Genomic DNA, 12,701 nt, shown 5'->3' on the forward strand with positions numbered 1-12,701 from the left:
ACATTTTACAGCTTTCCAAGCGCCATTCAATCCGACCAATCAGAGCCGAAGTAGTACAAACAGCCAATTAACATTGACCAAATTCATGGTTTTGTTCCTCGAACTACCTTCAGCCATTAAGGGTGTGCAAAGGCTAAAAATAAAGTTTCTACTCGTAATATTTTTCCAAGTTTACAGATTTTTATATCATCAAGCTATCAAGATGAAAAAGTTTTCTTAGGAAAAAAAAAATTTCCGATCATTACTTTTTGAGATATGAGCGACTGAAGTTTGCATCTTTGGGACAGAACATTTCAAATTCGGTATGATATGAATCCATGAGATTTATAGTATTTATTCTTCATGGTATTGTTGATCTAGTAAAACAAAAAATTATTGAAAATATCAATTTTTGGAGAAGTTATTCAATTTACCAAAAATAACTCAACTTAAAGTTATTTTTGGTTATTTTTAGTAAATTAGATAACTATCTCAAAGATAAAAATTTTCAGAAAATTTATGTTTTACTAGATCAACAATACCATGAGGAATCTATCCTCCAAATCTCATGGATTTATCTCTCACCGAATTTGAAATGTTCTGTCCCAGAAATCTAAACTTTAGGCGCTCATATCTCAAAAAGTGATGACCAGAAAAAAATGTTCTCTGTGAAAACCTATTCATTTTGATAGCTTGATGATATACGAATCAAAAAACTTGGAAAAATATTACAAGTAAAAAGTTTATTTTTAGACTTTACACAGCCTTAAAATGAGAAAAGTTCATTTCACACTAAGCAATCACAGACAGGTCTTCCTACTTCGAAGTACGTACTCGGTACTTCTAGAATAATCCAAGAAATGAACAAAGGAATAAAACAGAATTATAGAGAGAATACTCTTGGAGACATAAGGAGTAAATTACTTCGGTTAATACAGAAATACAGTATAGCTCTTTAGTCTTAGGCCTACGTAGTTTAGAATTCAGTGCTTTGAAAAAACTATGATCTTTGAACTCATATCATAAACCAATTCCTAAGAGAAACCAAATTTTCCAATCATGGAATCTCCTACAAACAAGAAGTAAAATATCAAAGTAGAGAAGCATTATTGTTCAAACTGGAGATTACTAACTCTGAATTCTTCATCATGCATTTAGAAATGAATGAAATAAAAACTTCAAATTAGAATTTGAAATTGGAGTTTGAATTTGAAATGGTGAGTGGTCAAGGTGAATCCAAATACTCTATTGTTCAAAAACTTATTGTTATGAAGAAAATAATTAATTAAAACATTTACTTTATTAAGATATTATAAAAAGTAATAGATTATTTTCATTTCATCAAAATTTGAAGTTGAAGAAGTATCTCCTTATATAAGAAGTAAATAAGAACATGAGAGTGGAAAGACTGTAAGGGGCAGGTAACGACCTCTCGACGTCACGGATCATCAACATGTTGCATATGGTACATTACTGTCCATAATACCTAGTAAACATTTTCTCTCTTATCGATCTATCATTGTTCAATAATTCTCATGTGAGGTCCAAAGGGTCCCCGAGATTTCCCAAGAATGCAATAATTGTTATTATATTTCATGAATGTAATTTTTATGTAACCTATCATCTAGTTTCAACATATTCAAAAAACATTATGTGAATGTTATTAATAAATTGAGCAATTGGTACAGAATTGATGTATTTTTATTTATTCATCAATGTCATAAACACTTAGGTAATCATAGAATGTTTGGGTATAAAAAACAGTCTTAGTCCTTAATATTTCTTTCCTGAATTTCTATAGAATAATAATCCAAGTAGCTATGTTTCGTCAGCACCTTACAAAACTAATTATTTGTGCAACTAGTGCGCAAAGTGACAGTTTGCTGCACCGAAAGAAGGCGAGGGCGGAATGGTTTGTTGAGTGCAGCAGAGGAACTTTCACATTAAATTTTTCCTACAGTTAACATTGAATATGAAAAGTGGGTAATTATGGGTAAAATTGCCTGAAATGCGTCAAATGTTTTTCTGTGTAATTTTATTATTAATCAATAAAATTGAATAATAATGTAGTAGTGTTTGGATGGCTGGGCGGCTGTGTGCTGTGTGGATGGTGGCCACAGCTGACATCCACTGTTGTACACCATGTCCTTAATATAATAATATGAGTGTTACCAACTTAATTTTGATTTTGCTGCACCGGTGTTCCATATAACCTACTAATTATTTTGCGTTGTCATGCTGCAAATCTGGAGTACGCAAAGTACTCACTTTGCGCACTAGTGCGGAAAAGTAATTCTTTGCGTTCTGTAATCAGTGCAGGAATGACCACTTTTCAAGGTAACTGTAGGAAAATATATTTTTACACAATAATGCAAACGAAAACAGAATAATAATGACACATTTTCAATTTGGGATCTCCAATTGATGTTGTGATTTGGAAATTGTTCAATGAATTGAAAATATTTTTGAATATTTTATAATAAAATATTCTTGAATATTCTTTAAATATTTTAATATTCTATCAATCAAGTGGGTAGTGGCCCGTCTTTTTCCTGAGATAATATTACCAGCTGTTTTGAGATGATATTGAAGCTGTGAGAATGAGCTTTGAACATGATAAACAAAGAGCATCATCGATTTATAGTGTTTTTGTTACGCCATTACTTCTGATTCCAGTCCTGATTCTATTTCCCGACAGTACAGCTGAAATTGGCGCTCTTTATTGGCATCTTCATTGGCACAATAACATCTCCATTGGAACAGCTGAAAGCCAATTTCATTGGTTGCTGGCACTAAACGGAAGAGATAGAACAATGCGCATGCGAAGAAGCCGAGAGACGTCCTGAATACAACAGAGCTGTAAAATAGCTCCACGTACCGCGGAAATAATGAAGTCTCACGATCGGATTTCAGCCAATCTGATAAAGTCATGACACGATTCGTACATTGGGAGACGAGTAAGGAGCAACTTCGTCATTTGGAGCTATAACAAGGAATTTTCTCCAAATCATGGTTACTGTGAACTGTGAAAGGAATAGCAACGTTTATGATGATCAAAATTTTATCATTTCCTCAAATTTTGTGGAATATGGGAGGAATAAAACATCAAGAACTTTCTTTTAGACTCTTATACGAATAACATTTTTGAAAGCGGAGAATGAACGAAGTTTCTTTGGAAAAAAGTTTCAATATTACTTAATAGGAACATTAGATCATCTACAAATTATTAGAAGACGAGGGTAGTAGGCCGGGTGTTAGCGTACTCTACTGGGTGCAATAAATAAAGACGCCGAGTCTCGACTCTGCTTACTTGGAGTCTGATTCAGATTCAGACTCTGCCCACTGATTCACCGAGTGAGGAGCGGAAAAACACCGCGCGGAAGAGAAATAATGTGTCAGGAAGTATGTGAGTGTGAAAGTTTATCTGGTGCTTAATTTATACGCCTGTAGCCGCTATTAAAACTTCCACCTTGCTATCTTCTCATCGTCCCTGAAATATCCAAATAATAAAGTACTTTCGGCACTTTTGGACGTGGCTTACTATTGCGTTCGCACTGTTTTCGAGATAACAGCTGAGGATACAAACAAGAACTATGAACTATCCCGCTGCCATCTGAAGAAATTTATTAGAAATTTTACTGCAACATTTATTAGAACAAAAACACTGCAACCTATTAGTAAGAAATAATTATTGTTGGTAGTTGTTGGAGACTGAGGCAAAATTATTATTTGTAGCTGTTGAGAATGGTCCAAATGATTTCTTGCAGATGAAATAATACTTCCAAAAGTGGAAAATATGGAATGAAGTAGTATAGTTGAAATTCAGAAGACATAGAGAAGATTATTGCTAGTAATAATTCATGGCCCTACTGTTGCGAGTACCACAACAGTGTATTGATATAAGAGAGGAATACGTTCAGAAATAAATTATAATTTATTATTCATTCATTAATAGCATGAGCACAAGGTGACAAATAAATCGAACTTCATAGCAAGAAATACTGATAAATTTGACACATTCGAGTGAATTGGGTTGTAGAAGTAATTATTTTGTAGTTATTCTTTATTATGAAAGTAGGAAGAATTTCAAAAATCTTGTTTTCAAATGAGATTTATCACGGATAAAATTTCTATTCACGGATGAAAAATACCTATACACAACAGAGTTAAGGGATGGTCATTGCACACCGATTCCATCTCATCTATTGATAATTTCGAAATAAAGATGAAGACTGTAGTGCATCGAAATGTTTTATCTCGATGATTCGTCATCACCTTTCAAATAAATTTATTCATAGGTCCTAGAACAGTTTGGGGAAGAATTATCTCTTAAACCAATTGTTCAACATGAAAAATTGCTCCTACCAATGTTCTGCTGAAAAGAATTGTAGTCGATCAAACTATGCACGTGCAAAAAGCATCGTGCAACATTCAAAGTAGCTCAGAAGTTAGTAAATGTAATTTTATTTATTTATTTATTATTTTACAAAGGCGACTTTCTAGAAGTATTTTGAGCCTAGGTGATGATGATGGGATGAATGATAATACAATGAAGGTAGAGTTATGAATAAATAAAAATTATAGGTTATGCTATCCACTTGAATTGATTTGAGTTCACTTCTAAGTCCAGAAATGAATAAACTAGAAACTTTCAATTTGATTTGATTAAAAACCGAATATAATAGAATGATATAATTCTAGAATTGTAGTCGTTCATGCATTAATCCTGTTGAAGTGTTTTGTGGGTATTATCATAGAGAAAAAATAGCATCTTCTTATGCTATCTTTATCTATGGTATTATCCTACATTAAAACCATGGAAATTAGTCTACTTCTCATTGATGGGCGCGACATTTAGAACATTGTTAACAATACTAATCAAACTGCGAATAGAATCAGGAACCTCTTTAATTGTAACCAGTTCAAGAATGATACGGTGAACCTTTCTGCATTTCCTAATAGCGATTTAGAGACCGAGCAGTGCTCACTGAATTACAAGCAGCCAAATCTAATTTACGAACTAGAATAACAATGATCCACTAATGGTTCTCTCATTGTTCATGTACAGAGCAGCGTCTTCTTCTTCTTCTTCTTCTTCTTCTTCTTCTTCTTCTTCTTCTTCTTCTTCCTCTTCTTCTTCTTCTTCTCCTCTTCCTTTTCCTACTTTTCTTTACTCTTTGTCTCCCTTTCCACCCATTCCACTCATAGTAGCCTATTGAACTTTCAGAAATTAACATTCCCTTTTTCATTCACTATCTTATCATCTTACTTCCACCTTCTTCTTCAACTCTTCATTCATCCTTCTCCCCTATCCCTTTTACTTATTTTCACTGATCTCATTTTTCACATCCTCTTATCCCTGTCGTGATTCCCATCTTTTTCATTGGCTTATTTTTCTCAATCAGCATATTTGGGGTTTTCTTCTCGGTTTTGTCGTACCTGATCCTATCACATTTCCTCCTAATGAAACTCTTCTAGAAATTTTCAGTCATTCTCTTCAATTCTTCCCACATATTTCCTCTCTTCTACCTCTTCACCACCTCTCCTATTCATCTTTCTATTACTCCTTCCCCTCTCTCTCTATCAGTCTTCTTTTTATCCTTCATTTACTTTTTTCTCACTTATGATTTCACCTTCCATGTCAACTTCATCACATTTCCTCCATCCTCCCCTACACTTCTCATCATCTTCTCAATTCGTTTCTCCTCTTCCTCACACACTCTACATACTCACCATCATTACAATGACGATGATTAATCATCACCATCAACATGATAACATCACAACCATCATCATCATCATCATCATCATTATCAAAACAGTCATATTTGTACCTGAATATTAATCAAATCGTATTTAGCTGAGACATGCTGAATGCTATCCCCAGCAAATCGCAGATGGGGAAAGGAGAGAGAGATAATGTTAGCAATAGAGGGAGGGAGGGAGGCGGAGAGAGAGATAGATAGATAGAGAGCAAGATAGATAATATTAACTAAGGTAGAATAAGTGAGAGATAAAGAGTTTGGGAGAGAAGATAGAGAAGGAGAAAGAATGAGACTCAGGAATGAGAAAGAATGAGGAATGAGAGAGTGAGAAAAAGAAAGAGAGATTATGTTGACAAAGGAGGACGTTAACAAGACAGTGATGAACTGAACTGAGGAAGAAGCAGTAAGTAAGAAACAATAGAAGGTAAAAAGAGAATAGGAGTTGAGAATAGAGAGAAATGGATAGAGAGAGAGGGAGAGAGATAGATGGAGGATTGGGTGAGTGGGTAAGAGAGAAGTAATGATAGAGAGTGTGGGAGAGAAATATTCAAACGCATCCGCTCATTTTGGAATGTCATTTGAAACAGAAACATTCAAACGTATCAGCCTATCTCCGAGAACTGTCATTTCAAACAGGAACATCCAGACCAAAAGATGAACAACAGTCTATTCTCCCCTGATACCTTAACACCCCACCACAAGAGCAGAAGATTAGAACACAGTTTGCAAATCCAGAGACACAAAGAGTTGAATTTCGGAGCAGTGGCTCTGCTTTCGCAACCATCCGTGTTATCAAGTCAACGGTGTGCATGAGAGTGAAAAGGAAATAGTTACACAAGGTGGGAGGGAGAAAGAAAGAACGTGTGAGAGAGAGGACTGGAGGAGTAAGAGTGAGTGAGAAAGTGCGCAAGAGAGTGAGATAGTAGAAGAGTGGGAGGAATCAGCATCGTAATCCCAAAAGACCTGTCCAAGGTTTTTGATAAACGTTCGCTTGCCTCTTGATACCTTACATTCTTCCTAAAAAATCGAAACGTTTTTCCGCTACAGCAGTCCATATGCACATCATGATTGACGTTTCCAACCAAATCAGGGTTTGTAGATTGTTTGCACCAGATCAACGTGGTTTCAAAATACGCAATGATTGACACTATTCAAGAGCAATAGGACATTATTGATAACCGCAGTTCTTAGCTATGAAAGGTTTCAAGTGTTCGAGAACTTATGCTTTTAAATGCTTTCGTGCATCATGGTCTGGATAATGACTGATCACATCCATTGCCTCTAATCAGAAACAATATTGAGAATGCTTCCTAAATCAATCAATCAAATCAATCAAGAATCTTCTTTATTCCACAATACAGCAAGTACAAAAATAATGAATAATAATATGAAATATAAAATACAAATTATTGAGTACTTAGATTAGGGTTTCATATTATACCTGTACATTACGGAATGAGCCTACATGGGCACTGTGGCCTGTGCGTAGACTCGAGTTGGTATTTCAAGTAGAGTGAATCTTATGAAGGGGAAGAAGAAGGAGAGCCTAAATGAATTTAATAGATGAGGGTAATTTCATTCAAATGATTGTCATAGTTTCGTATTGTAGAAAGTCATTCTATATTGTTATATAGTGTTATATAACTTTAACTATTCTTATTGAAAATTGATATTCCTAATGGTGTCACACTATCATTTGCCGATGACACTGCTCTAATCTTCTCAGGCTTAACATGGAATGAAACATTTAACTCTGCTAATCGTGGTCTTGAAATAGTTAAATCGTGGTTGAACAGCCATATTTTAACTCTAAATGCGAGTAAAACTAAATACATATCTTTTTCCCCTAACATAAGTGGTCAGCCTCCTGATGAGCTTGAGCTGATAATACACTGTCATAACAACATCACTGTTAACTGCACTTGTCCAACAATAGAAAGAGTTAAATCAATAAAATATTTAGGTGTTTCTGTGGATCAGCATATTAAATGTGACGTTCACATTCAGAATCTATGCTTCAAACTGAAATATTTAATAACAATTTTTTACAGAATTAACCAATTAAAAGACTTGAATATTTTGAGAACGATTTACGCTTATGCTCATTCACTTTTCCATTATAATATAGAAGTATGGGGAGCAGCGTATGACACTCATTTAAAAAAACTTTTTATAATACAAAAGCATATTATTAGAGCTGCGCTTGGAAGACCCAGACTCTATCCCAGCAGATTAATATTTGAAGAGATAGATCTACCAACGTTACATCAAACTTATGTGACAAATTTAATTATTTTTATTAATAAAAATACACATCAATTTACCCGTCGCACAATCCTTATAATATACGGCCAACTGTAGTAAATGCTTTCAATATTAACTTTACTCCATTAACATCTAGTAAACACCAATTTGAATATCAGAGTAATAAACTAATAAATAAAATTACGGAAGACTTTATTAAGGATAAAATAACAAAAACCAAATTGAGATTAATAGATCTTGGGTAAAACAGAACTATTATTTTAAAATTGAGAATTGAGTTGGCTAAATCAACAATTTTTGGCAATATTAATTGTATAAAAATTATTAGAACTTGACAATTTTTATATTATTTTTCTGTGTATCTATATTCTGTTTATCAAGTACTTGACTATTGATAAAATTCAACATCCATAGATTATTTACCATATATCAATAGAATTGTATCATTTGTACTGCTGTTATTAGTTAAAAAATGTATTTCTTATTTTTAGAACTCGTGGCTGGAGCTCAATGCTTCTTCTTCCAGTCACGCCAAAAACTATTGTAATTTAATGAATATTTTGTTTGTAAAAATATTTTTTGTATTTGGTAATAAATTCATATTCATATTCATATTCATATTCATATTCATTCATAGTGTCTATATTCTGTAACGTATATAGCCAGTCTGTATCGTAAAGTCAGTCGGTATTGATATAGAGTCAGTAGAAGTCATGTAAATTATGAAGTCAGGTGAGTCCGCCTCCCGCCAAGACCAGAGCCACAGCCTCCTCATCACTTATTTAATAATATAGATACTATTTTACGCTTTACATAATAGAATGTGTCTTTCAAAGTTGGTTAGTATGGCATGAACAATCAGCAGTTTGAATACTTCCAAATATTGCTGTACAATAGAGAAAAATCTGAATCTGAAGACAAGCTCATGAATAATAATCTGTGTATCTATAAACCTGCATTGCGCGGAGTAACTACGAGGGCCACGATCCACGATTGAAAAGTATAACCAGAGAGTATATGGATACTATATTGGCTTCTCTGTTAACAAATTTAGATATGAAAGGAGATTATTATGGTATAACATTGAAAGAATTTCAAAGTTGTTTTTTCTCCTAAAGTTGATGCTTCACAGGCTTGTGCGTGAATAATGCAAAGGATGATGATTGATTGATTGATTGAGTACTTTATTTATGTAGATTACAATATATACTGGCTTATACACTTATATACAGTAGCTTACAATACAGCAAAATTATAGATGAAATTACATAATATAGACTAAGAGAATAATTATTGAACTGTATATTATGATATGGAAAAGATGATGAGAGATGAGTGGGCTGTAGGTGCGTTCTGAACCACCGGGGAGCGAATCTTAAACAAGCAATTATTGTTGTTTGTTTGGATAGTTTTGTTCTTTACTAGTTTCATCGTTCACAACGAATATCGGGGGACCGAGCTTTGCTCTGGAGTGTGAAAGCATAGAAAATTTGTAACGAAAGATTGGATTTATAGTTTATATTTATTCATTCATTTTCTCAGTCGTACAATTATTTTTACAGTTATATGAGGAGGCATAACAGGCTTATGCCAAAACTGTCCCTATTAAAATTTATACTACAGCCAAATCAAAATCTAGGTAAGCTACCATTACTCATCAAAATAACAGTTTATTCACACTTCAAAAAACAAACACATCATCAATAATTACAAATAGATATACTATGAATTCGATTCAGAATGATATACTATGTATGCTACAATATTTGTTAATATACTATGTACTAGGCGTCAGGCTCGCTTCGCTCGCCATATCCGCCTAGCCAGGGGGCTCCGCCCCCTGGGCCCCCGACTGGAACGTCCAAAAATGAAGTCAGTGGGCTCGGTTCGCTCGCCTGCATTTTTCATTTGAGCATGCTTCATTCCATCAGAAAGTCAAAGTACTGAGAAAACGCAGAAAAGCTGAGAAAAACGCTGATTTTGGGCCTTTATTTGATGAAATATTAAAGTTTGAACATTTTCTGTCTATTACTTGATGAAAGAACTGAGAAAACGCAAAAAACGCTAATTATGGGCGTATCTTTGGCGTTATTTCAAATTCCTTCAGACACAACATTATTCCACCCTAGCTGAGCTTCTGCAATAAATTTGAACACTTTCTGTTCATTTGGTCTCGATAAAGCTGAGAAAGCGCAAAAAAAAAACGCTGGAAAAACGCAGATTTTGGGCGTATCTTCGGCGTTATTTCAAATTCCTTCTAACACAACATTATTACACCCTAGCTGAGCTTCTGTACTACATTTCAACAATTTATGTTAATTTGTTCTCGATGAATCTGAGAAAAAGCAAAAAAAAAAAACGCTAATTTTGGGCGTATCTTCGACGTTATTGCAAATTCCTTCTAACACAACATTTTCACACCCTAGCTGACCTTCTGTACTGAATTTTAACATGTTCTGTTCATTCGTTCTCGATAAAGCTGAGAAAACGCCAAAAAAACGCTGGAAAAACGCAGATTTTGGGCGTATCTTTGGAAATTTCTCCAAATCCGTTCTTTGTGCGCCTCTAAAAGGCCAACTGAACATACCTACGAAATTTGAACGTTTTGGTCCGGTAGATTTTTAGTTCTGCGAGTGAGTGAGTGAGTGAGTGAGTGAGTCAGTGAGTGTGTGCCATTTCGCTTTTATATAGATCACTAACAGCTTCCAGTTACTATTTCGGACTTTCTGAAGTAAACATGTTTTCTAAAAAAAGAGAAATGAACGAAAATAAGTTTCTGTTGCTGAATTTTTCTTCTCGTGAGATCAGCTGTATGATCCCACACACATGCACTCGTTCACTCCCTTCCATTACGGTATCGACAGACGACAAAATTTTCTAATTGTTTTTCAAAGGACGTATTTATCCTCTTAATGTCCTTCAGCGAGTTATCCAAGGGTTGAGACCTAGTGCAATCGAATCTTCAGATCATAAACCTACTTTGTTCCAAATTTCGCGAAAATCGTTAGAGCCGTTTTCGAGATCCGTTGAACATAAATAACCATATAGCCAGATAACCAGATCACCAGATATAAAAATATAAACAGATATACAGAAACTACTCGCTTAATATAAGAGGATAATATCAGTGTTTGGTTAGAGTGGAAGTCGAAAAATAATAAATTGATGTCAACCAATCCAATCCAGTTACTAACCGTTAAGCATGAGAATGTGGACAGAAGTGAACACAAATCAACCTTGATAGAAATTTGATGAACATCATAGGAATCGAACAGAGTTTGAAACCAAACAAGTGTCTGAAATGAGTAACTAAACTAAAAAAAAAGAAAAAAAAAAGAATTCTGAGCAAGGAAAAGGATAAGACCCAGCACGCGTCTATCGATTCTGGCAGACAACTCTAGTCTCGAAAACCAAGTCCATCCATTACAGACTATGTGGCCGAGAATTAGTCGCAAGAGCTACAGACTACACACAATTTGAACCCTGAGACTTAGCTGGCTCAACAGCTACAAATCCAACTACCCCTGGCCAACCATCCATCCCCTGTAACCTTCCTCTCATGAGGTTTGGAAACCACCCCATCCTTGTGTGGGATAACCTCAGTATGTAGTGGTGTCACTTTACCCTCGTTTAAGGCTGCCGGACATTTTCGAGATACTGGACAACAGCCAGTAGTTTGTTGCTGAAGAGAGAGAGAGAGAGAGAGAGAGAGAGAGAGAGACAACTTGCTGAGAATGAGATAGTGAGAACAAAGAAACTGGGAGAGTACTCTAACTTTGGCAAGATTTTAGTAGTCGTATTTTCTTCACGGTTTGCTTTCTTTCAAGTTTTCGTGAATTATGAGTGCGATCATAACCGTGAATTATCACTGCAGGTTAATAAGTCAAGAAGATAGAGAAGTTTTTAGAATTTTGCGAGTTGTAGGCAGTATTCAGTGAGACGGTATTCATCTTGATATTTTTTCCAGATGAAAGCTGTATTTGTTTTAGGGAATTCTTGAAGATGAAAGAAACTGTAGAGAATTTTAGTCGTGTAGTAATATTTCAAGCCTATTGCATCATTCAAGGATTGTTCGATATTTGCTGGGTGAAAGATAACTTGAGCATCATCAATGTGTTTCATAGTAAAATCTATCATTTTCCTGGATTCAAAACTCTGTTTATCAACTTATTAGACCGTTCTCGAAAGTAACAATAACATGAATTATTGTATGAATCACATGCCACCTGTATGCCTTTTTAGCAAGATCTCATGAAACTGTTTATCAGCATCTTATGTTGATGTTATGATGAAAGCTCTATAAAGTTTCAATAGTGAGCAATAGTATTCTAAATGCCTGTTTGGACCAAGTGGGATTAAAGGTTTCATGGAATCATTCACGTTGATCTTGAGGAGAATCATGTTTTTATTAGATTTTACATGATTCATTCGAGAAATTGAAGCGTACTAAAACTGATAGTTTTCAAAATATAACAATATTCAGCATTGATAATATTGTTTTCGGAGATACCAAAATGCTATGAAGCGAATGACATGATGCTAGCAAGAAACCAGAAAGCTTACCTTTGAAAAAATCATATTATGTTATTTGACAAATGTAGAGTCTTGGATGTTACCTGTAACAGAAGAAATGTTTTGAATGTTAATTGATCATTTCGAAATTAATATGATCCTCCAACTTTCGATTTGCAT

General features: G+C 34.6%; 1 protein-coding gene across 2 annotated transcripts in view; it reads right to left on the reverse strand.

Moving 5' to 3' along the window:
• LOC111049519 (insulin-like growth factor-binding protein complex acid labile subunit) overlaps positions 1 to 12,701 on the reverse strand; it is a 301,718-nt gene that overhangs the window by 58,956 nt on the left and 230,061 nt on the right. The window lies entirely within an intron of this gene.

Source organism: Nilaparvata lugens, chromosome 3 (genome assembly GCF_014356525.2).
Source record: "Nilaparvata lugens isolate BPH chromosome 3, ASM1435652v1, whole genome shotgun sequence".
NCBI classification, from domain to species: Eukaryota; Metazoa; Arthropoda; class Insecta; order Hemiptera; family Delphacidae; genus Nilaparvata; species Nilaparvata lugens.